A 22,653-nucleotide genomic window follows, 5' to 3' on the forward strand; every position below is an offset into this window, starting at 1 on the left:
CTAAGGCCTGAGGATATTGAGCACTTGGGAGTATATGAAGAATGTCAATATGATTACCACATAGACTGGTGAGAGATGAGTCACATAAAGTAGGCAAAAGCCAGACACCTAAGGTGACTGCCAATGTTAGGAGTTTGGGATCTTAGCTCAAGAGGCAGAGATGAAGGTGTTCTTCCTACCTTGATGGTATCAGGCTGATGGTGGAGAAACCTCTGCTTATCTTAATCAACCATCAACATGCATCCTTATGATAGCCCAGTGGGCCAAATGGAACCATTATGCCTCCATTAACCATGAATTATCAAGACCTTTTTCAAAATGTCTATTTTGTTTCTTTAAATTGTTTCTGCATGTAGGTTAATATATTTTTGGATAAAGTAATTAAACTTAACTCCGAGTAAAGAATAAAAGGAGGCTCATTTGTTCTGTTATATTGGCTTTGAGGGAATAATTTGATCTCTATCTTATCTTTACCTTCTAAGCTAATCTTTCCCTCAGTGTCTAAGAGAGCTATCTCAAAGGAAATCTACAAAAATATTTGTTGATTTAGACATATAAATGGCAGGGAAAATTTTCCAGCAATTCAGGTTCCCTTACCTCTCAGAAGCCCATTATCGAGGCCCCCAGTTTACAAAGGGTCAATTTCCTTCTCAACATGATTTTTTTTTTTTTTTTAGGAGCTACAGTTAATGTGCTCATTAAACATTAATGCATCAAATAAGCACAAACATCCTTTCTGACATAGAATTGTGGAATCTTAAGCATCAACAGGCATGGGTGTATTTTTGAGAAAAGAGAAGAAAGATGTTCCTCAGATCACCTGGCCCACATAGAAGAGACACTGGACGTGAGAGGGAACAAATCAGGATGCATGCTGGACCTTGTTAATTATGTGCTGTGTGACTCTGGGCTTTGTGGGATTAATTCAAATCAAAATAAATAATGCATGTAATGTGTTTAGCACACTGCCTGGCAGGTAATGGGCACTCAGTAAGGATTGGTGATTATTATGAGCTATGGAATACAGACCATGTGTTAAAGGAGTCAGTGGTAAAACCACAACTGCCTTGGATTGCTGTGGGTGGTGGGGATACAAGTTGCACAGGAAATGTCATGGTGGGGCAGAGAGAGGTGTCCATTTTCAGCTTGTCTCCAAGGTCAAATGGCATGACACAGAACACAGAGACCAGGGGAGAGAGAGAGAGAGAGAGAGAGAGAGAGAGCGTGCACATTTGACAGCTCCTATTATTTACATAAGGCAGACCCTACCTGACAACTGCAGAGAGGTTTTGGTATGAAGCCAGCTAAGCAGCAGTCCTTTATCTTGTTGCTTTCACCAGAATTGTTTCTTTCTAGGTGCTCCATCCGTTCCCAGAACATTTTATAAACTGCAAATGCTATACAAATGCAAAATATTACTATTACCATGTATTAACTAGTGAAGTGGTCCCTATAGATGTGGCATATTGGGCACAACCCAAGTTCCACCTTCCTTCCACACTCTTTCCCATTTTGAAGTACATATTTATGTTTACTGAGTGTTACTGGATCTGGAGACCAATCTTTTCCAATTTTTCCTATTTGTTCTTTGCCAATATCACAAATTTCATTAAAGCTATCCTGGGAGACCCAAGCAGTCAGTGGTGGGAAGAAAAAATGTAATTCTGAAGTCAAAATGTGAGATGTTGGAAAAACAGAATCTTATTACAGAAATTTAATTTAAATGCACCATGGGGAGGGGGGCTGAGTCATTGAATGCTAAAGTAAGTTCCATGTACATTTGATGACGATGATGCTGTCCAGTGGCTGATTACATGTCTGTGACCCTCATGTTTTTAATGAAGTCTTTGTGATGCTTCTTCAGTTTGCTCTTTTTATATTCATTTCTCATCTTTCATTCTTTAGTTGAATATTTTACATAAATGTGTTGGAAATAAAAATGCAAGGACGAGTCACCAGAATGGTGAAAATATAAAAAATGGAAGAGCCTGGTTGTTGGCAAGGATGTGGGGCATTGCTGGTACGACAATAAATTGTTACAACTCCTTAGAAAAATGCTTGGTTATAGCTACTAATGCTGAACATAACCTACCTCAGAGCTCAGTAAGTCTACTTTTAGGTATGTTCTCAAAAGAAATGCATGAAATAGTCACCAAAAGACATGTAGTAGAATGCTCAAATACTCTCAAACTAGAATTACCCAAATTCCCATCAGCTATAGAATGGATAAATAAATTGTGGCGTATTCACAAAACGGGGCACTCTGCAGTATTGAGAGTGACAGATCTAATCTTAATGACATCCATCAATATAGATAAGTCTTATAAACATAAATGTTAAATAGAAGCAGCCAGACACAAAAGATAAAACAGTGTATGTAAAGTATAAAAATAGGCACCACTTACCTGGGCTGTTAGAAGTCAGGGCAGCAGTTACCCTGGGAAGATGTGTGACCAGAAGAAAGCATGACTGGTGGCTTCTTGGATACAAGTCCTGTTCTGTTTATTAGTCTGGGTGATGATTACAGGTTGTGTTCAGAGTAAGTGTATTTTCAGTATATTATATTTCAGTAAAACGTTGTTAAAGGTTGGCAAGATAGGTTTATTATTTCTACCACCTTCATAGCTCTAGACACTGTTAATAATTTTTGTGTAACGAAGCTAGCTGGCTGAGCCAACCAGCTATAGACAATTCCTTCAGTACTTATATTTATATTTTCCAGACAGAATAGCACTTTAACATGACTATTTCAGGATGGTATAGTCAATATCTTCATCTAAGGCCGAAGTTAGAAATATCACCCACATAGGGCATTGCAAATAGTAACTGAGATCTTTCATATAGCCACAGTTCCCGGCTCTGACAGGCATCAGAATGGTGGCAATCCTGAACCCCTAATTCAGTTTGGAATTGAAAGAGTGAAGGAAGAATGAACAATTGCTGAACAACTGTTATGTGTCAGGCATTGCTCATAAATTCTTAAGTTGCTTTATAAGTCATCTTATTTAACCCCATAACAACTCTGTGGGGTAAAAATGATTTCTCTCATTGTCCAAATAAGGTGACTAAGGCTCAGAGAGCCAGGTGGGTAATGCCACAGAGGAGTAGGGGACACAGTGATATTTGAATACAGGCCTGCTTACTTCCAAAGTTTATTCCACCAGAGCATACTACCTCACAATTAGGTAGAAAATGACTAAGTTGTAACTTTAATTTCTCTAAACATAGCGGTTTCCTTCTGAGGTAGGAATCATCTGCTCAGCTGGTTTCAGAGTTCCATTTTCCTTGTTGAGTTGACTTAGCGGTAAAATAATTTTTGAATAAAGTGGGCAGAGGGATCTGGAGAATAGCAGGGAAGTCTCAAAGGACCATGTGATTTGGGTTCTCACTGTGAGGGTTGTTATGCTATGCAGTAATTGCGTATTGAATAAATAATTCCAATTTCCATGGAGTGGGCTGTTTGGATCCTCCAACTTTTAATACTATTGACTTATTTCATATGGTTTATCAGTTTAACAACTAAAACATACTTTCTTCTTGTTCAAGAGTTTCCCAAGGGTATAATGGAAAAAATAGTAGATGCAAATTTGTTAATATCCACTTTCACCTCTGCCGAAAGAAAAATAATAAAAAGTCCAGGTACTGGCCAAAAACAACTTTCACTAAAATAAGTCCAGAAGCCCAGCTCTGGTCTTTGCAACCGAGATATGATGTGGTCTGCCTTCTTTGTAAATTAGAACTCTGCCAACATCCGTTGGCCTGATGCCTCTAAGCTGCATAGAGAAAGGCATGGGAAGGAGACGTGGCAAATGAACCAATCTATGTGGTTCCAAGCATCATCCTAGACACCTGCAGGTTAGATAACATTGCTCTTAATTTAGAAAGAGAAAATTGAAGTCAAGAGACTTGCTTAATGCCACAAAAATATTAATTAGGAGAATCAAAGTGTAGGTCTATCAGATGGATTGGCAAACTTTTTCTGTAAAGGGCTTATCTAGTAAATATTTCAGCTTTATGGGACATACAGTCTTTGTCGCAGCTACTCAGCTGTACTGCTGTAGCATGAAGCAGTCATAAACAACACATGAGCAAGTAGGTATATTCCAATACAATTTATTTATGGACATTGAGATATAAATTTCATAAAATATCCATGTATCTCGAACTATTATATAGTTTTTGAATTTTTTCAATTACTTGAAAATATAAAGACCATTTTTAGCTTGCAGGTATACACAAACAGGTGGTGAGCCAAATTTGGTCCATAGGCCACAGTTAACTGACCCCTTGCCTCATCTGATTCCAAAGCAAATGCAAGTCGTTTCGACATAGCAGTTGTTTTATCTATCCTTGGAATCAAAACCTCCATGCCAAGCAAGACTTGGCTTCATGCTCAACATGCTTTGACTGTTGAAATCTTTGGCACGTGTGGAAGGATGGTGAGAGTGTGTGTGTGTGTGTGTGTGTGTGTGTGTGTGTGAGAGAGAGAGAGAGAGAGAGACAGAGAGCACGTGTGCGCGTGCGGAGGCACAATGAACAGATAACAAAAGGCATTAACTCAGTTTTCTCTTATACCAACTGACAGATTATTGGCCTTGTTATTTCAAAACTTAGAATGTCTTACTACCTGTCTTTTAAAATGGAAGGGAATTAAAATAACATGAACATCAGGATTTATTGTATTGTGATGAGTTGAGAAAATCTGCCAACTGCTTGACCTCTGGTAGATGTAATTCAAAGGTTGTCTAACTTGGAATACTGTGAATATTGACTTGGGTTATGAATGGTCACAGGATGATTTGCAGATGTTGTCTACTGAGGTTTGTAGATAGTATCTGCTGACGTCCTCCATGTTATCTGCTGCTTCATTAGGTTTTGGGGATGTCAATTTATGAATCCAGGAAGCACAGCTGTGTTTATAGCTAAATCAGGAGGAATCTTGGCACAGATTCATCCAGGGCAGGAAGGTCCCATTGGAGAACCTCGCATGAAGACAGGAGAGAAATGATTGACACCATGAAATATTAAACTGGAGGGAATCCTTAGAAATGTTAAACTGGAAGGAATCCTTAGGCAAACCCGACTCATGAGAAAATAGACACCCAGATGTTAGCTGCTTAGGGCCGAAGTCAAGGCTGGTCTTTGTACAAATATTAATTTTTTTTCTCTCTATCTAGTATCAGGCCTGTTTAAGATTGCTAAAAGGCTGTAACTTGGTTTCCCCACATAGAATTCAAAATAACAATATCAAGCCATGAAATAAGTGAAGGAAGTCCAAAAGAGGTCTAATTTCCCACAGTATGACTATTTCTGATACTTTACAAAATAATAAAAATCAAATTCAAAGAATGAACTTTTTGCTCCTAATTTGTGAGTGCTTTAAGGAAGTGGATGATTTTCCCAGCCCTTCCCAAAAGCATCTAGATTAATTTTTGGTGACATTGTTAGGGAACTCCCAATAAATCTTGTGGGCCCATGGAAACCATGTGTAAGTCTCTAACATATTATGTAGATCACGGAAGTCCTATCATGTGAAAATGTTCTGTTCCAAAAGTTCCTTGGAACTTTGGATGCATTTTTCCTGCAGAACAATGTTCCAAGGGACGGTTATCTTCCCAAGCCATTATAAAAGCCTATTGGATTCCCCAAGTGGCTGAGTTGGAATGAAAGGGCTGAGAGGCTGCGGAGGCCCAAACTTCCAACCCTTTGCGAGACAGCTCGATGGATTGGGAAACTGGTAGAGGCTCTGCCATATCCTGTCCTTCTCCTTTTGGGAGGACTTGGCAGTCCTTGAGTGGTGAGAGGGAGGAGGGCCTGTGGGAGTGGGGGCTTGGTGGGGAAGCTAAGGTTCCCTTTGGAAACAACGGAGGAAGGCTCCATGTTAAAGGGGAAAGGAGGAGACAGGAAACCTCCATTAAATTGTTTATAAGTTGAATTGTTTCTAAGGCCGGAACTGACAACTGTGTTTTTACAAAGTAAAAAAGGATGCAATGAGTTCCACAGCCTTCATTTAGGCATATACAATGCTTAAGAAGATCAGAGTGCAATTTTCTTTGGATAGGTAATTTTCAAAAAATTGAGTGTTGGGACAGCTTTTAAATTCTTCCAATTTGAAGATTATTGAAGGTTATTGCCGATGTTATTTGAACAGGATTATAATATTCATGGACTGTGAAACAGTTCAAATCACTGCCTAAGCAAGCAATTATTTTGTTTTTGCTTCTCTAGTTAGACAAGGGAAAATGTTTTGCATACTATCAGCTGGGATTTTATTGTTTTTCATGTTAGGACAAAAGTTCTTTGAGAGGTGGGGTCTTGTTTGAGGAAATGTCAAGCTGTCCAGTTTAGATTTATTGGTGATTGTGGCAGGTGCCAAATGTTTTAAGAAGTTGGTGTATGCAGTTTTTCACTCTCTCCTGGAAGATTTTTCTGGAATCAGGATATGTTCTCTGCAGGAAGAGAGCAAATAAGTTATATTCAAAACAGTGTATGACAGAAAAACTTAAAGAAGGCTTGTAGTGGATGGATTTACATCATCTGAAAGCTATTTTATGCACAAAGTTCCAAAGCTAGGCAAGCCAGCTAAACAAAGAACTTTCATTTAAGTCACAGGCTTATGGTATATGCTGTCTGGGTGGGCTAAAGAGATATGATTTACAGGGTATCATAAGTCTTGCTGGCTCTAAAATATTTTGCCTTCCAATGTCCAGAAATTCCCATCTTTGGCACAGTTTTCAGAGAAGCACTGACTTAGCTCAACTTTCCCACTAAGTACCCCCATAAGCAGGTCAAAGTCAGTGTGAACCTTATGGCTGGGAATGCTTTGGAGGCTTATGTTTTATCTTAAAAATTGCTGGGGATTTTACATCCTTTCCATAACATATTCATGTCTTATTTAATTTAAAAATGTCAGCCATCCTCAAATCTATGAGTAAAATCGATGTTCCAGGAAGATGGGCCATGTTTATCCTGCAGCCCTGAGCACTTCTCCAGACACTGTCTTGTCTCCTCAGAAGGAGCAGATTCCTATTTTGAGAAACAAGGACTTCAGTCTTTGTCCAAGTGGTGGTCCAGCCATTGTCCTTTGAAATATACAAATCCTCCCTTGGAACAGTGACATATAGTTCATTTTTACATTAGGAGGAGGTAATTTGTTAGAGGAGTTCATGGTCATTTTGGAAAATAGTACTCAGGTCACTGAGGGATTAAGAACTAGAAATCTTTGCTGATAAAAAAGGTGAGGCTTGAAAATATACAGTATTATTCTGGGAGGGTAACCTTGGGTAGAGATGTGGAGAATCAGAGATGGGGAGAGGGGGAGGAATGCAGTGGAGCAGAGGGAGAAGCAGAAGAGAAGACAAAGAATGGAAGTGTAAGTGGCAAATTTTGCCTGAGTTTTTCTTAATTGCTTTCCATTCTTCCAAATCTATCTCCAGTCTTAATTCCACTCCTCAGCTCCAACTCTAACACCTCTGTTCCAATGGCAGCACCTCTACTTGGAGACTTAAGTCAACACATCTAAGATACTAGGTCACTGGTAAGTGACCCCGCCCGCTCCTTCCTCCTGCTGCCTTTCAGGCTACTTCTTTCTGTTCCACTCTGGCTTATCCCTGACACCACTGAATATCTGCCCCATTGCTCCAGCCAGAGCCTGGAAAGTCCTCATTCTTTTCTTTCTTCTCAACCTCCGATGCACACATCCAGTTGATCACAAAGTCTAACCACGTAACCATGGAAACGATCTTCATTATTTGGAAAAATTACTTTTCCTGCAGGAAACATTCAAAGAGCTGAGTGGCAGACAGTTTAATAAAGAGCCCACTTACAAAATAGGGTTGACAAAGCTGAGAAAGAATAATAAAAGACCGAAGGACTACTGTGAAATGCTAACACCATAGTAAATAAGAGGGAAAAGGGAAGCCATGGAATTCCTAAAAGTACCTTCTATGTGAGCTTGGAGCTATGCAAGAAGGGCCACCCAATGAGAGCTGAAACAGTATAATGCAGCCACTGCCAGAACTGAGGTGATACAAGAGAGGTGCAGGGGCAAAAATAGCCCTGACTGCCCTCCCGCCCATCTTTGCCTCCAGTCAGCAAAGATTAGCCAAAAATTGGTGAGTAAAGGAGTTTAGTGCTGTAGGTCACAGAAGTCAGGCTCCTGGGCACAGAAAGGGAAGAGATGGGAGTAAAAGGGGCCTGGTGGGATAAGCAGCAAGTGGAGAGTAACCAGCTCAAATTCATCTCCTTGCTTTGATTATTGAAAATTCAGCCTCAGTTTAAGACCATTATCTCTTTCTTGGATAGCAGGAAAAAAATCTTCCCAATTGTTCTAATTGTCCCATTTGTGATCTCACTGCATTTTAAAAACCAACATTTTAAAACAATTTTAATGCTGACAGATGGTGCTCGTGTGTAAGATATATATATCCCTGGGGTGGGGTGGTTACCCACGGCTAGCATAATGCCCTATGGCTGTGGCTCCTTTCCTATGTGTTTCCACTCAAGAGACCACATGGGACTTCATGTAGAACTGATATTACATGGTGATTGTGGAATTATCTGTATTTCATTAAGAGAAATCACTTGTAAACTCTGTGTTTAAAAAATTATTAAAAGCATATTCCTGGCACTTGGTAATATTCATAGTGTGTGCTCAATAGATATGTGATGAGTGTTACTTGTGACACACACACACAATGATGGATCTTTACACATCAGTATTTTGAATACAATGAAACCTCCACAATCAAACCTGCAGTTATAAAATTAATTTCTATGAATCTGGTCTTATCATGATGATACTTACACAAGCTGGTAGCTTCCCATTGTTAAGAAGTTACTAATATGATGGAAGAGATCTTTTTTACTGACCTAACCTCTCAGCCTCATTCTGATCTCAGAGGTCTCTTCTTCCACCTCTTCTGACACCATCTGTTCCCCATCCATACCGAGCACCTTATCAGTCCTGGAAGAATACACTAAGAACAACGATCTCTGTGCCTTAGGCACTTTCCCTTGACATTTAACATTTTTATACATACTGGCCCAAATTCCAGCCTACTTTACTCAAGGGCCTCTCTGACCACTAGAGCCCACTCTTCCCAGGCATGAGGAAGACGTGAAGTATTAGAGAGTTAATAGCCCCTAGAAGTGACCCTCGTCAACAACTTTCAAGAATGGGTATATAAATACTGCACTGCAATCCATCATGACACCTATTACAAAGTGGAAATCAACAATTATTTATCATGTGAATGAATAAACAAATGAGTGAATGAATGATTGAGAGTGAATGAGTGAATACATGAGTTAATAGTTTTGTTTGTCCTGTTTAGTACTAGGACCTGAGAAAGAATAAAATATTCCTTTTCCAGTATATATTTTCTGGAAGTTTCTGGAAGTTTCCCTATAAAGTTTCTCAGTAAACTTCTCTGTATCTGTGAGAAACGTGTGAATCAAGTTAATAGGAGACATATCATTCTGCATTATTTTTCAGAAGTTTCTCTCATGTTCTCTTGCACTCACTCATCCAGTTGATAAGAGCAAATAACCTACTGTGTGTGATTCAGATGCACACACGCATCCGCTCCCTTTGAAGTGTCAATTCTGGAACTCTGTTGAGGCCTTCATCTGCCATGGGAGGCAGTTAGTACATTGCCCAGTTAAACATCCATCCAGGATTTCATAGGGACTTGAGAATCATTGTTTTTGGCTAGAATCCTGGGTTTGAGGTTTCTTCATGTAAGACTATGAAAAAGGATTCGGAAATGTTGTCTCTAATCCCAAAGTATGTATTTGGGAGGCTGCCTTTGCCATTACCTACTTAATAATTCAGGCTCCTGGGGTCATTTTACCCAAGTGCGTTCGTTTTGTTGGTAGAGTCAAAAGGAACTGATGAATCATGAAACAGAGTACCTGGGTTCTAATGCTGGTTTTAGTAGGCAAGCTATTTACCACTTGCTGCCCATTTTCTTTATCCTAAAATGAGATGGTTGGAATTGACAATCTCTACATCCCTGCCTAAATCTGAAATTCTGAGTGGCATTCTGAATTCTACTCTGCCACCAACAGTGTATACTCAGAGCTTTGCCTATTACTCATGAGAATGTCAATGTCTGGGTAAATAGATATTTTGGGGTCAGCTTTAAAAAACCCAGAAGTACGTATTGCATGTTGATCTTGGCATGTGGACAAGCCCGAGCAGGGCCATGTCAAGCATTTCACTACGAGAGCTGCTGGAATGAAGGGCCAAGAGAGGCAGTCTGGGTGAGCTGCTTAGAATGAAGAGGACCAGTCCAAGTCCCGTGGCACAGACGACCCTACAGAAGAAGAGGAGAGGGGAGGCCCAGAAGTGGATCTAGGTATGATAAAAAAAATCATTAGTGTCCATGTTGGAAATGGCTTATGACACTGTCTCAAAGCCACATTCTCAGACAATCGGGAAAGCTGTAAATAGATCCACACAGTTGTCCAAGCATAGCAGAATAAAATAAGGAAAGCCAAATTAAATAGCCTCAACCAAAGTTTTGGGTGAAATTGCTGAGTGTTGCTCATGCCTTCGGAATGGCAAGCTCTGTTCAGAACACTCAAAACAGTGACCTTTGGAGGCAGCTATAGGCCGTAGGCTGGCTCTACCTTCCCTCTAAGAGCCAGCTTAGCATAGAGAAACCAGAGGCAAAGACACTTTCAAAGGTGTGGCTTCACAATTTGGGGGACTTGTAGCATTGCTTCATTGTTACTCCAGTAAAAAAAAAATTAAAAAGCATGTTAGGCTTCTAATACCACATGACAGAATTATAATAACAGTGGAATTTCAATTTTTTTTAATTTTAACATAATTTCAAACCTACCAAAAAGTTGCAAAACTGTGCACAAATTACTATATATCTTTCACATTCACCTTCAGAGTTTTACCAATCTGCTCTCCCTCCCTCTGTCCTTTCCTCTTTCCTTCCTTCCTTCCTTCCTTCCTTCTTTCCTTCCTTCCTTCTTTCCTTGCTTGCTTCCTCCCTCTCTCCTTTCTTTTCTTCTTTCTTTTATATATATATATATATATATGTAATTTCTCAAGAAATGTTTGAGGATAAGTTACAAACATGATGCCTCTTTACCCTTAAATATTTCAGTGCTTATTTCCTAAAAACATGGACACTCTCTTATATAATATAATCATATTAACATTGTCAAAATCAGGAATTAACATTGATATAGTACTTTTATCTAGTTTATAGATCTCATTTACTTCCCTGATTGTCTCAGTAATGTTCTTTATACCAAAAGAAAATCTTGGATCGCATGTTGCATTCAGTTAACATGTCTTTCGTCTTTGTCTTTCATGATATTTTTGATGAATACAAGCCAGTTATCTTGTGGAATGTCCTTCGGTTTGGGTCTGTCTGATGCTGTGGAATTTCCTTTTAACTTTATGCACCGCCTCCTGAAGTACAAATGCCCAGCTGGGATGTGACTGGCTGCAGGAAACAGCTTCTACAGCCCAGCAGTCTAGAGCTCTAGCAAACTCCCCTTTGCCCTGTCTTGGGGGTTTCCTCCTCATCCTCCTCAAACATGGTTTCAACCTCTGCAAGGGTTGTGGAAAAATCAGATACTTTACTCACTGGAAGTTGGATTTACATTGTTGTACACATAAATACTATTAGATGTGCAAAAGAATTCTTTGATTCTATCAGAGTTAAACTAAAGGACATTAAATACCTATTAAAAGCAGGTATTCATGATGTATAACATAGCTTGGCTGGGAAAATAAACTTTGAGTTCTAAACAAATTTATGTACAAATTAATTTCTGGAGTTTAGTGGGCTCTTTGCAGGTGGTTTCTATTTGTTTTACAGTTATGTGTTATGAGTACATCTTGGTGTCTACTTGGATGGGTTTCATTATTTAGACCCCAAATATCTTTACTCTAAAGTAGTTTGCCCTGTAAGTTGGTCTTATGGCATGAAATCTGGAAATAAAAATGTTGCAAATTTCCAGTGAATCTAAACATGATTTATCAGACTCACTGACCCTCACATTTCATTGTCAAATGAAAGAGGATGGGAGAAGATGGGGTGGTGTGGAACGAGAGAATTCCTCAAAGTGTTTCATCTGTGTCTTTACAGACAATTGAGGGTGTTCTCAAGGACCAGACATTTCTAGACAAACCTGCAAGTCAGCTGAGGAATTCTCTGGATGAGAGTCATGGAATCAGACTCCTGGGAGTGCAGAAATTATTATAACTTGCAGTTGAATCTGAAAATGAACCTCAGTAAGTTAATCTAGGTAGAAGGGGCATCTCAAACTTTAACCAGTAGTAAGAAGCCAGCATATATAAATACTTGAATGAATAACTTAATACTTAGGGCACAATTAAATAGTAATTAAATCAGTTCTTGGAACATAGTTCCAATTATCAGGTCTTTGGAATAATGGGAAATTTGTACAGTTACGTCTCTGTATAGTGTAAAGAACAACCTCATGTTTTACAAATCACTGTTGATTACTGATATACCTCCTTTTTAATCAATCAGGCAATTTTTATTTAGATGTAGTGTAAAGAATACTGTTCTAGAAACCAAAAGAATGACATCCTACTCTTTAATCACTTATGAGGAACTGGGCATGAACTGTGTAATAGACACTACGTAGACCCTAGGGATAGAAAGAGAAGTAAAAAAATTGTCCCTATGCTCAAGGTGCAAAAACTATAAGAGAAGAAAAGATTAATTTAAAAAGAGATAAGTTCTTTTAAGTGCAACACGCAGCATTAAACATTGAAGGAAATACAGAGAATCCTAGAGGTAGAGATGAACAACAGCTAACTCAGCTGAAATTGGTATGAAGAAGACTATTTGTGAGAAGAAGTTATAATTGAGCTGCGTTTACAGAATGGGTAGAAATCAGGCAAGTGATTGAGGTAGGGAAGGGCAACGTGCAGAAGCAATAGCACATTTAGCACTTACCGGTAGGCTGCGGGCTGGAACTTTGGGAGACTGTATGCTATTCAATACAGATGGAGGTAGGGGAGAAGCAGGAGATGACGCTAGAAACGTAGGCGAGGGAAGATCATGGAGAACCTTGTAGGTCACATAAGGATCTGGGAATGCCATCTTAAGGTCACTCAGCATCATAAAAGGGACTTCAACAAAAAAATCAGAGTTGTTAAATAGAAAGAGACAGAAATGGAGGGAGGCAAGCACAGCAGCTAGGGCACTTCTGTAACAGCACATTGAGCAGTAATGACGACCTAAACTAATGGCCCTTGAATGGAGAAAATAGTATGGATTAGAAGGGTTTTTCAAAGATGGAGGCATTAAGACTTGGTGACTGATGGGATGTGAGGTTTATGAAGGAGTACCAATTAAAGATAACTCTAAAATTTCAGCCTTCGGTGACTAGGGGGGTGGAATTACTGTTCATTAAAATAGGGAATGTACTAGTGGTTTGGGGGATAAAAAAAGATGATGCATTCAGATTTCTGCACATGTGGAGTTTGTTGTACCTGAGGAACACCCAAATGATGATATTCCATAAGAAGTTGGAGGTTGAGTTATGGATCGTTGAAATAACTAAAGTTGAAGATAAGGCATTTGGAAGCTTTTGATACAAATAAAATGAATGGGAAAAGATAAGCCCAGGAAAATGTGTAGAGTGAGACAAGAAGACAGAGAGTAAGCATTTCAAGGGTGGGATTAGGAAGAGGATTCTGCAGAGGAGAGACAGAATGAGGAAGAGAGGCAGGAGGAAAACCAGGAGTGAGGGAAGATGATGGAGGAGCAAGTGGTTAAGGGTGTTATGTATTCAGAGACTTTCTTATGATAAGGACGAAACCGGTTGTATTATAAGATTTGCCAATGGCAGGTCACAGGTATCCTTAGAGAGAGACTTTTCTGTGGTTTGGTGAGGGAGCAAGCTTAACAACAGAGTTAAGGAGACAGAGTAGAGATAAAACAATCCAGAAGCTTGTTGGAGAGAAGACATAAAAGACAGTCACTTAAAAGAGGACATAGGTTCTAGATTGTGGAGGGGTAAGAGGGAAATAAGAATTTACTTCTGTGCTGGAATAATAGAGCCAGTAGAGAGAGACTAGTAGATGTTTTAGGAGAGAAAGATTCAAAGATTCTATGTCCAGTGACGCTATTATAGGATCTTGGGCAAATAAATCTCTTTGCTTCCTTGAGTTGCAATTTCTAATTTCCTTTCTGGTTCTAAAAGAGCTGTGATTCTGGTGCCCGCTAAATTCAGAGGAGTGTACCAGCAAATGGTGCTGTGCCCATGCACCTGGCAGGCAAACAGTGAAAAAAAAAATAAAGGAAAATACATGAGGGCTGGAATTGAATACATGTGCATGGAGTATACATGGACAGAACATGTGATTTAAGAAGCACATTTTGAGAAATATTACTTTATTTAGAGAAAATATCATAGGTTTGCTATATATTTCCGAAGATTTTGTTCACAGAAGTTCAAGGTCTCCAGCAACTCTATATTTTAAGAAATGTGACCCTTGAATCTTCATTCCACCCAACTGCATTCACCTGAGGACACTGCCTTCTTTTGTAGGCCCGTCTCAAAGTCCTCTGGGATTTTGTATTTTTGCCTTACTATGTCAACATCTCCTTTCTTCTCTTTATAAAACCTAGCGGTTCTCATAGGAAAATTCTGCTATAGATTATTAAAGAGTGATCTTGATAGAAACTGGAGTAGGTGGTGTATATGCCAATAGTGTTCCAGCATGCGTGGACCCTGGGGGTCTTCCATTGTGGTCAGAGGAGGCATGAGATTTGTTCCATATTATTACCTTTCCATTTTGAATCTACTTCAGGCTGCATGGAATAATGTTCGAAATCAATTTCAAGTCCTCTCAGGAAGAATGAGTAACAATTAGGTCGTATCGTCTAATATCTATCATGAAGCAACTGGCAACATTACTAGTTTCTTATGATTCTTCCAGAGATATTCTGGAAACATATCCTATTACCATCATATACATATTAACACATATACATACACACACACACATACACACACACATATACACACACATATTCATACATACACACATATATGTATGCATATATAGGTATACATACATATACACTTTTCATTTTTCTCACCCTAATGGTGCCACATTATGTATAAAATTCTTTTCCTCTTTTTCCTCTACATTTTGGTGATTTGTTCCATGTCAGTACAGGTAGATTGCCTCATTCTTAATGATTGCACATTATTTGTAATTTATTTAGCTGGTTTCTTACTGATGGATCAGATGGATTAGATTGGTTCCGGTATTTTATTATTATAGCCAATTCTGTTATACCTCATTTTGGACATGTGCAAGTATATCTGTAGAATAAATATCTAGAAATGCTATTGCTGGGTCAAAGGGTATGTGAAATTTTAATGTGGAAATATTTGCACAGATTTGAAAATGGTTAGTATAAAGGGAGATTGTTTTGGGCCAAATGTATCACTAGGGACAGTAGGATGTGTTTTGCTAGAAGCAGACTTGTGGCCACACATCTGTGTGCTTTAGTTTGGTGAAACAAAGGGGTGAATTAGGACAAAAGTACAACGCAACATCACTCTTCTGGAGCTAGCGATGGGCCATTGTGTGGCAAGTGTTCCTGAAGATCTGTCCCTAGCCACTGATTTGGTCTATAATTTTTACCTGAACTTTGTATGCCAAATGCCTGGGGAAAGCTCAGCATTTTCCAATCAAGAGGGGAGTCTTCATCATCTCTTACCCTAGAAGCTTCTGGTCCCAGGCAAGTGGCTCTGAAAGCCAGGTCCCGAATTAAGCTATAAAGTAGGAACTTCAGGATGAAGAAGCAAGCTATGAGACTAGTTAAGAAGCATATCGAAGTCAGAGCAGTAACAATGAAAGCAATTCTATATTCAGATAAGAGCCTGGTATCTCTGCAGCTCCATTCTCCCACCTCCTATCCCACAACATCAAAGAGATGGGATAGACAATGCAAGAACTGGGTGTTATAAAAACAAGAAGCTTTTTTGTTTAAGGTGTTCCACTCCTTGCAATCAACTTCCTTTGGAGCCTCAAATCATATTTCCGGGGCCAGAGTCCCCAAACACCAGGTGATGTTCCCACATGGAATGAGGTATTTGTTTCACCAGAGAAGATAAGTAAAACTGAGACACCACTTCTGGTAGCCAGGTACCCCCTTTTCTAATCTCCTGCACTGTAATACATGAAGCATTTTCCCATGTGCTAGCATGGGAAAGGTCGAGGAGGAAATGGGGCTGGAGGAGAATGTTTGCATTACCCAGAGAAGACATAATAAAGTAGAGTGAAGAAAGAGCTATGGCCTCCCATTCACCTATGTTTATTCCTTTATCAAAGAACACTGAAGGTGGACCTCTCTTCCTGGTCTAGTGTTTCTGGAGTTTAGGAAGTACAGTGTATAGCAGTTAAGTCAGAGAGTCATGATTCTACATCCAGCTCTCTTATTCTCTGAGTGACCATAGACTTAACCCAGTGAGGCTCAGAGTCTACATTTATAAAACGGCAGTGATAACAGTACACTTACCTCAAAGATAATATAGGTAGAGATGACACACTGCCTGGTCAATAACTGTTAGCTCTTATTATTAATATAAATCCCACAGAGTCAGTTGTATTGCAACTAAGTTTGCATCGAAGCCAATTCCTTATCATTGCAACTTGATTTGCACCAAAGTCCATCCCTGGGGGAGTGTCATCTCTTTGGTTTATCCTCTTGGATCATGTGTGGCTTCTGTATGTGCAGGCATGGCTCAGGTAATTGCATGGCAAGAAAATGCAATGCAATTGTATGACATAGCTGTAAGTTAGGCTAGTGGTTTTTAAAGTCTGCTCCTTGGACCAGAAACATCAGTATCACCTGGGAACTTGTTAGGGCACACTGCAAACCTAATAAAGCAAAATCTACCCTATTGCTTGAGGCCCCAGGCGATATTGACACATGCTAAAGTGTGAAAACCACTTATTTAGACTCTGGGTTGCCATTGAACTTCCCTACTTCACACAGGAAGAGCTGGAGTGAAAAAAGAAATCCAAGATGGCATGCTCATAGCCCATGGCCAAATTTGGGTGAATGGTTTGACAGTCTTGTCTGTTCTTGAATATTCTTGGCTGGAAACAGTCTGTCAAGCTGCAGCTATTTCTTTTCCTCTTTCTCTCCCTGCTTCTCTCCCACAAGACACAAGATAGTTCTTGCCCCAGCATCTCAGATTACCATTTCTTCCTCAAAGCCAATTAAAGGTCTCTAATCCCTCCTGTGTTTACCTAAAGGATGAATTTGATCAGAAAGGATGAATGGGAAGGGCAAAATCCTAGAAGGGCTTGGGAAAGGAAGTTTCTGCTCAAGTGGTGGGAACACACCCTTTCTCACTAAGCTTATTATGAACTGGTGCATTTTTTGAATTACAATTCTCCATCCAACCGGCCTCTTTTATTTAAAGCCCTGGTTTGTGTTTTCAAAGGCAGCCTCTGACTTTACCCTTAGTATTAATACTTTTGAGATTTTTTCCCTAAGTACATCTCAGGGACTCTCCCCACCTCTTGTAATAGTTTGAATCATATAAAATATCCATTCTTATAGGTGAAAAGCAGGTGAATATTAGCAATTTCTTATGATTCAACTTAACATACGCACTCAAGGTCACTTATCTGGGACCCATCATTCTGCCTTACTCACAATTGAAGACAGATTATTTTTAAGGACTTCCAGGCTCAACAAATCATCTCCTTTGTGAGACCACCTAGAGTTTGCCATTTCCTGGCTAGAGCTTCTGTACAAGTAACTTAACCTCCCAAGTCTTACTTTCTTCATCTTTAAAGTGGGGATGCTATTACCTTCCTTGAAGGCTGATGTAGGATTAAGTGAGAAATCATGCATAGAGTGTTTGTTGTGGTGCCTGAATTCTGATTGGTAGTTTTGGCATCCTACTTTAGTGAGGCTGGAAGTAACACTCTTGAAACTCATATCTCTGCCTCTTCTCCTGTCCTACGTATCTACTGATGGTCAGCCTCCAAGTTATAATTAATACTCATCTAGAAATAAGGGGTCTGAACATTTTTAAGGCCCTTAAATAGTATGTATTGTTATGAGATGGTAGGAGTAAAATATTTTTCTGCCTTAACCACCCATTATTCTTCATTTCTCAGAAATGTCAGATTAATTTACTTATGTGTTTTGGAATCTTCTAAGGAGAAGAGAAAGCAACTCAGTAAATGAATACGAAGCGTTCCAGCCTCATTATTAACTAGATTGTGCAAACTCAGAGAATCAGCTCAACCTCTGAGTATCTCTATTTTCCTGTTCTGTATGTGAGGATTGCATATATGCCTAAGTACATGTCAGTGAGGATGGAGGTGATAAAGCTAGTGCTTCACGAAGGTGCTTTGAGCTTTTGAAGGCAAAGATGTTATACAGATACAAGGCGTTATTACATTATGTAAGGATTATCATTATTCTTGACAATAGTCAAGACACCAGCAAAACCTATTTTCTATTACAGTTGAAAAGCATAATGAGGAAGGAAAATGTGTTTTTTGTTTGCTTATTTGTTTTGCTGTAGAACTGTCATCACCCCAGAAATGTTTTACAGAGTGTAAGAGGAGTAGTTTCAATGGCCTTTAAGAGCAAGGTTAAGAGATACCTGCATTTCATGCTTCCTTTACTACACAGTGGTAAAGAGTCCTGATGGATTTTCTTTCTGGCTAATTACTAGATGTTAAAAAAGGTGAGTGGGAACATGATATTCTGTAAGTCAGACTGTTGACAAGAGACCCAGGGAATTTTCAAAGACAGGTGTTGATTGGAAATTTGCATGTGTTCCCAGCCAGTCTTTTTTATGGAGCCACCCTATGCTTGGAAGTAAACAAGGGAAAGTATAAAAGAATGTTGAATTACATTCCCATCAATAAAATGGCTTGCTCTGTGCTTGTAAAATGTTCTGTGGCTTATTCGTAAACTAAGAGTTGAATAATGACAGGTGTGTGGTACCATGCGTGAGTAATGAATTGAGAAGCCTTATTTTCCTTGATGTGAAGCTTTTTATGTTTGTAGAGAGATGGAAAAAGTGATATGTAAATGGGAGAACTAGAATCTGGGAGCCTCTATTTTTTTCTTAAGGTAAAGTGCTTGCAGCTTTTTGTTTAATATCAAACTATGCAGATAAACCCATGTACACAGAGGAATCATATACAACTGGCAAATAAAAAATATTCGATGACTCAGGTTCTTTGTCACATTTTGCCACCCACCAGGAAGGAATCATCAGGCTTCGCTGAGTACGAATGAGTATTTTGAATATCTTCCGTCCTTAAAAACTTTCCAGCCATCACCATGGATGCCTCACTTATGGGCAGATATCCAGTCACTCTGTGGACATTTTTTGTTCTTCCTTAATGAGCAAAACATTGCAAGTGTGGCCTAGTCTTTCTCCATTCTCCTTCTCCTTCACTGTTCTTTACTATGATTGCATGCTTGCATATCTATTCTAGTTCTTTTATTTCTTCTGGTGATTACTAACAGCTGCCTTGGAAGTGAATTGTTAAGCAAATGAAAAGTGAATTAATACTCATACTAGCTAACCCCAAAGTAGGTCAAAATGGAAAAATTCCAGTTACACCATTTGATCCTAACAAGATTGTAATTAAGGATTTTTTTCTGATATTTTAAATTTGGCAAATGCCAGCTTTCTTGTATAAGTCTAAATAGATCGTGGTTTCCATAGAAGCAATTTGGCATCAGGTACACGTATATTTTTGAAACATTCTGTGGCATTTTAGATTGATTAGAGACATAGAAACTGAATGTTGAAGGGTGATCTAGTGGACCCTGCTCTAGAATTGCCTCTTGTACTTCGAAATACTCCACAGCTGGAAGAGTTATGTGACCAGAGCAAAAAGCTTGAGTTAGTACGAGTATTTCAGATGTCAACAGAGGAACTTGAGCTGGGAGCTGTTGCTTCTACCATTACTAATGTCTAGCTAATGATGCCTTTGTCTCCTAGGTTGGGATGCCGTTTTTTACAAACGCATCTAAGACAGAAGAACTAGTTATGCAGACTTTGGAATCATGCTAATTTATAGGAGGGCGCTAGTCCAAATCAACTTTTCTTCTCTCCATGCTGGTTTGAACTGTTTTATTTTGAAGGGGACAAAGTTTTACCACCCTGAAGCTGCCTTTTGGGATATTGATTTTAAGCTGTTTGTTAAGAAACAAAAGACTCCAAAACTTTAACTCTGTTCCTTCCTGCCTAAGAGATTTAGATGGAAAAGTCTGCTCCAGGAAGGGAAACAGGATGTTCTCCTTAGCCTAATTTGAATTAAGTGTGGTAAAAAAAACAAAAAAACAAAACAGAGCTTCAGGCAGGGTCCTGTTAGGTAGATACCCCGTGTCCCCTTGTTTCTGAGTTGCCTAGCAAGAATTCGCCTGCCGTGTGTGTTCCACTCTTTCTCCACTATCTGTAAATCTCCTATTCCTACTTCTGCAGTCTAAGATCTTGTCCCCTCACCCCTTTTCTCCTTTGTCCAAAACTTCATATATACCCAGTGTTGCCTCACTGCCTTTGGCATTTTCATGCTTATGTAAATTCTCCGTGTGCTTGTATTAAAACTTGATTTTCTCCTGTTAATCTGTTTCTGTTAATTTGATTTTTAGCCCGGTTAGAAGAACTTAGGAAGTGGGAGAAAAAAATATTACTTTTTAGCGCAATTTCAATTCAGTCTTTAAAGCAACAGAGGAGTTACCAAAGCCTCACTTGTATGGACAATTTTCCTTCCTACATGTGAGACGATTCTCTTTCTTTCATTCTCAGCCCACATTATTTCCCTAGGAACGGAATTCAGCCTAATTAAAATGGGATTGCCATATAAGCATTTTATTCAGTATCAAGTCTTTGTATATCATAAAGTTATGATGAAAAATATGGATCGGAAGATCTACTTGTTTCTAAAAATTTGTTTGACTTTGATTGTGACACCAGGTAGAAGGAAACTTGTCTTTGTTCTCAGGAACTATTACTTTCTTAGAATATTTCCTGGTACTTAATAAATGCTCAATAAAGAATTCTTGACTAAACAATTAAAGAATGGATGGGTTTGGGGCGGTTCTCAGAGAATGTAGACCTGATAGCTATCAGAGTCCACATTCTAAATTTTCATCCTACTGAACCACAAGTATTATTCAAGGGCCTGAAAAATGATTAACTCTAGTTCTTTCTGCCATAATATATATACACGTTGCCTCATTCCTCACTCTGCTACACACACACACACACACACACACACACACACACACACACAATTAAACATGCTTAGGCCATATGGGCATGCTCCTTATCTGATCATTTGGATAATGTCCCTGCATTTGAGTAAGGTAGGGACATTCGAATGGACTCTTCCAGATGTGTATGTTGATAGGACACCAGTATTGACGTCTAACAAATATTTATCAGACAATTACATGAATGATGAAAGTTTCAGTTTTTATTTACAGAGCTCAAGATGAATTACAAGTCTTATTTAACATGATTTATAAAAGACACAAAGACTGTACAAAGCCATCTTGTACTGTACTGTAACAAACATCTTGATCCTGTGAAATATCTGTGCCCACATTACATTTAGCTTAGAGGCTATTAAAAATTTAGGTCTTTAATGCTTCTTAATATTGTGAATAGAGTCCAAAAATGGTTTTAAAGTGTCCTTTGAGTTGCCTATATATATTTCCTAGTTAATTATCAACACTGCATTTTTTTCCTTCTCGACATTTTACTTATAGATATCATTTCATTAATTTTCTAAGGATTCTGGTCTATTTATTACTGGGTTGGTAAATTCCACAGCAAACTCTTCTCTGGTGAAACCTTGGCTCATCAATATATAGCTTAATAGAGAATTAACTAATATTTAATTCACTTTGTTAATTTTAAAAGGATTAGAGCATAATAGAGTTTATTAAACTTTTCAAACCCTGTTGAGCATCATTTGTTCTTTTCTGAATGGTACAAAGGGACCCCAGCACCTGTCATGCCTCATGCTCATCATTAATGCAATAATCATCACTACATTGCAGAAGTGTGTCTGTGCCAGCTCATAACATGCCACACACGTTGATTTCCATGTGTTGAATATGCAGCATGCCCAGTCTTTGGTTCTAATCAGAAGAGCTGTTTCCTATTGATATCTAATTATCTTAATTGCCACTGCTTCCTATTATGCCACATGAGTAGATAAGAAATACATCAGTTGAAAATTGTCAATCCCACTATGTAACACATAGATTATAGGCATTTAATCATATAGTTTATTAAAATGTGGCAAATTCATTTGTTAGATCTTTTGTGTTATGAATCCAAAACCTTTCAGAGAATCAGTGCCAAATTCCAACAGTGGGATTTGTGGAGTGTCTGTGTCTTTTTACTGTGAGACTATTCTATCCCTAATGGGTAGCTTTTAGGCGTGGGATGTTGTTTTATTTGACTTTCATGTGATTGCTTTGGGTCTGAATCCAAAGGATGCTTCCCTTTCTGGCCTTGATCTATTGAAGAGGGAAGTTACTTTTTTCAGTGAGCGACTTCAAGAATCAGTAGTTACATTTTAATAGATCATCTACATTTATGCAGCTGCAGAATTCAGAAACTTCT

At 38.8% G+C, this 22,653-nt stretch overlaps 1 long non-coding RNA gene across 1 annotated transcript in view; it reads left to right on the forward strand.

Annotated features, from left to right (window-relative positions):
- LOC111745976 overlaps window positions 1-22,653 on the forward strand; it is an 88,560-nt gene that overhangs the window by 32,946 nt on the left and 32,961 nt on the right. Inside the window, exon 2 of the long non-coding RNA XR_002782864.1 lies at window positions 12,120-12,265. This is a non-coding gene — a long non-coding RNA (uncharacterized LOC111745976). The remainder of the gene's footprint in view (window positions 1-12,119; window positions 12,266-22,653) is intronic.

This window comes from Pteropus vampyrus, unplaced genomic scaffold (assembly GCF_000151845.1).
Source record: "Pteropus vampyrus isolate Shadow unplaced genomic scaffold, Pvam_2.0 Scaffold7, whole genome shotgun sequence".
Taxonomy (NCBI): Eukaryota; Metazoa; Chordata; class Mammalia; order Chiroptera; family Pteropodidae; genus Pteropus; species Pteropus vampyrus.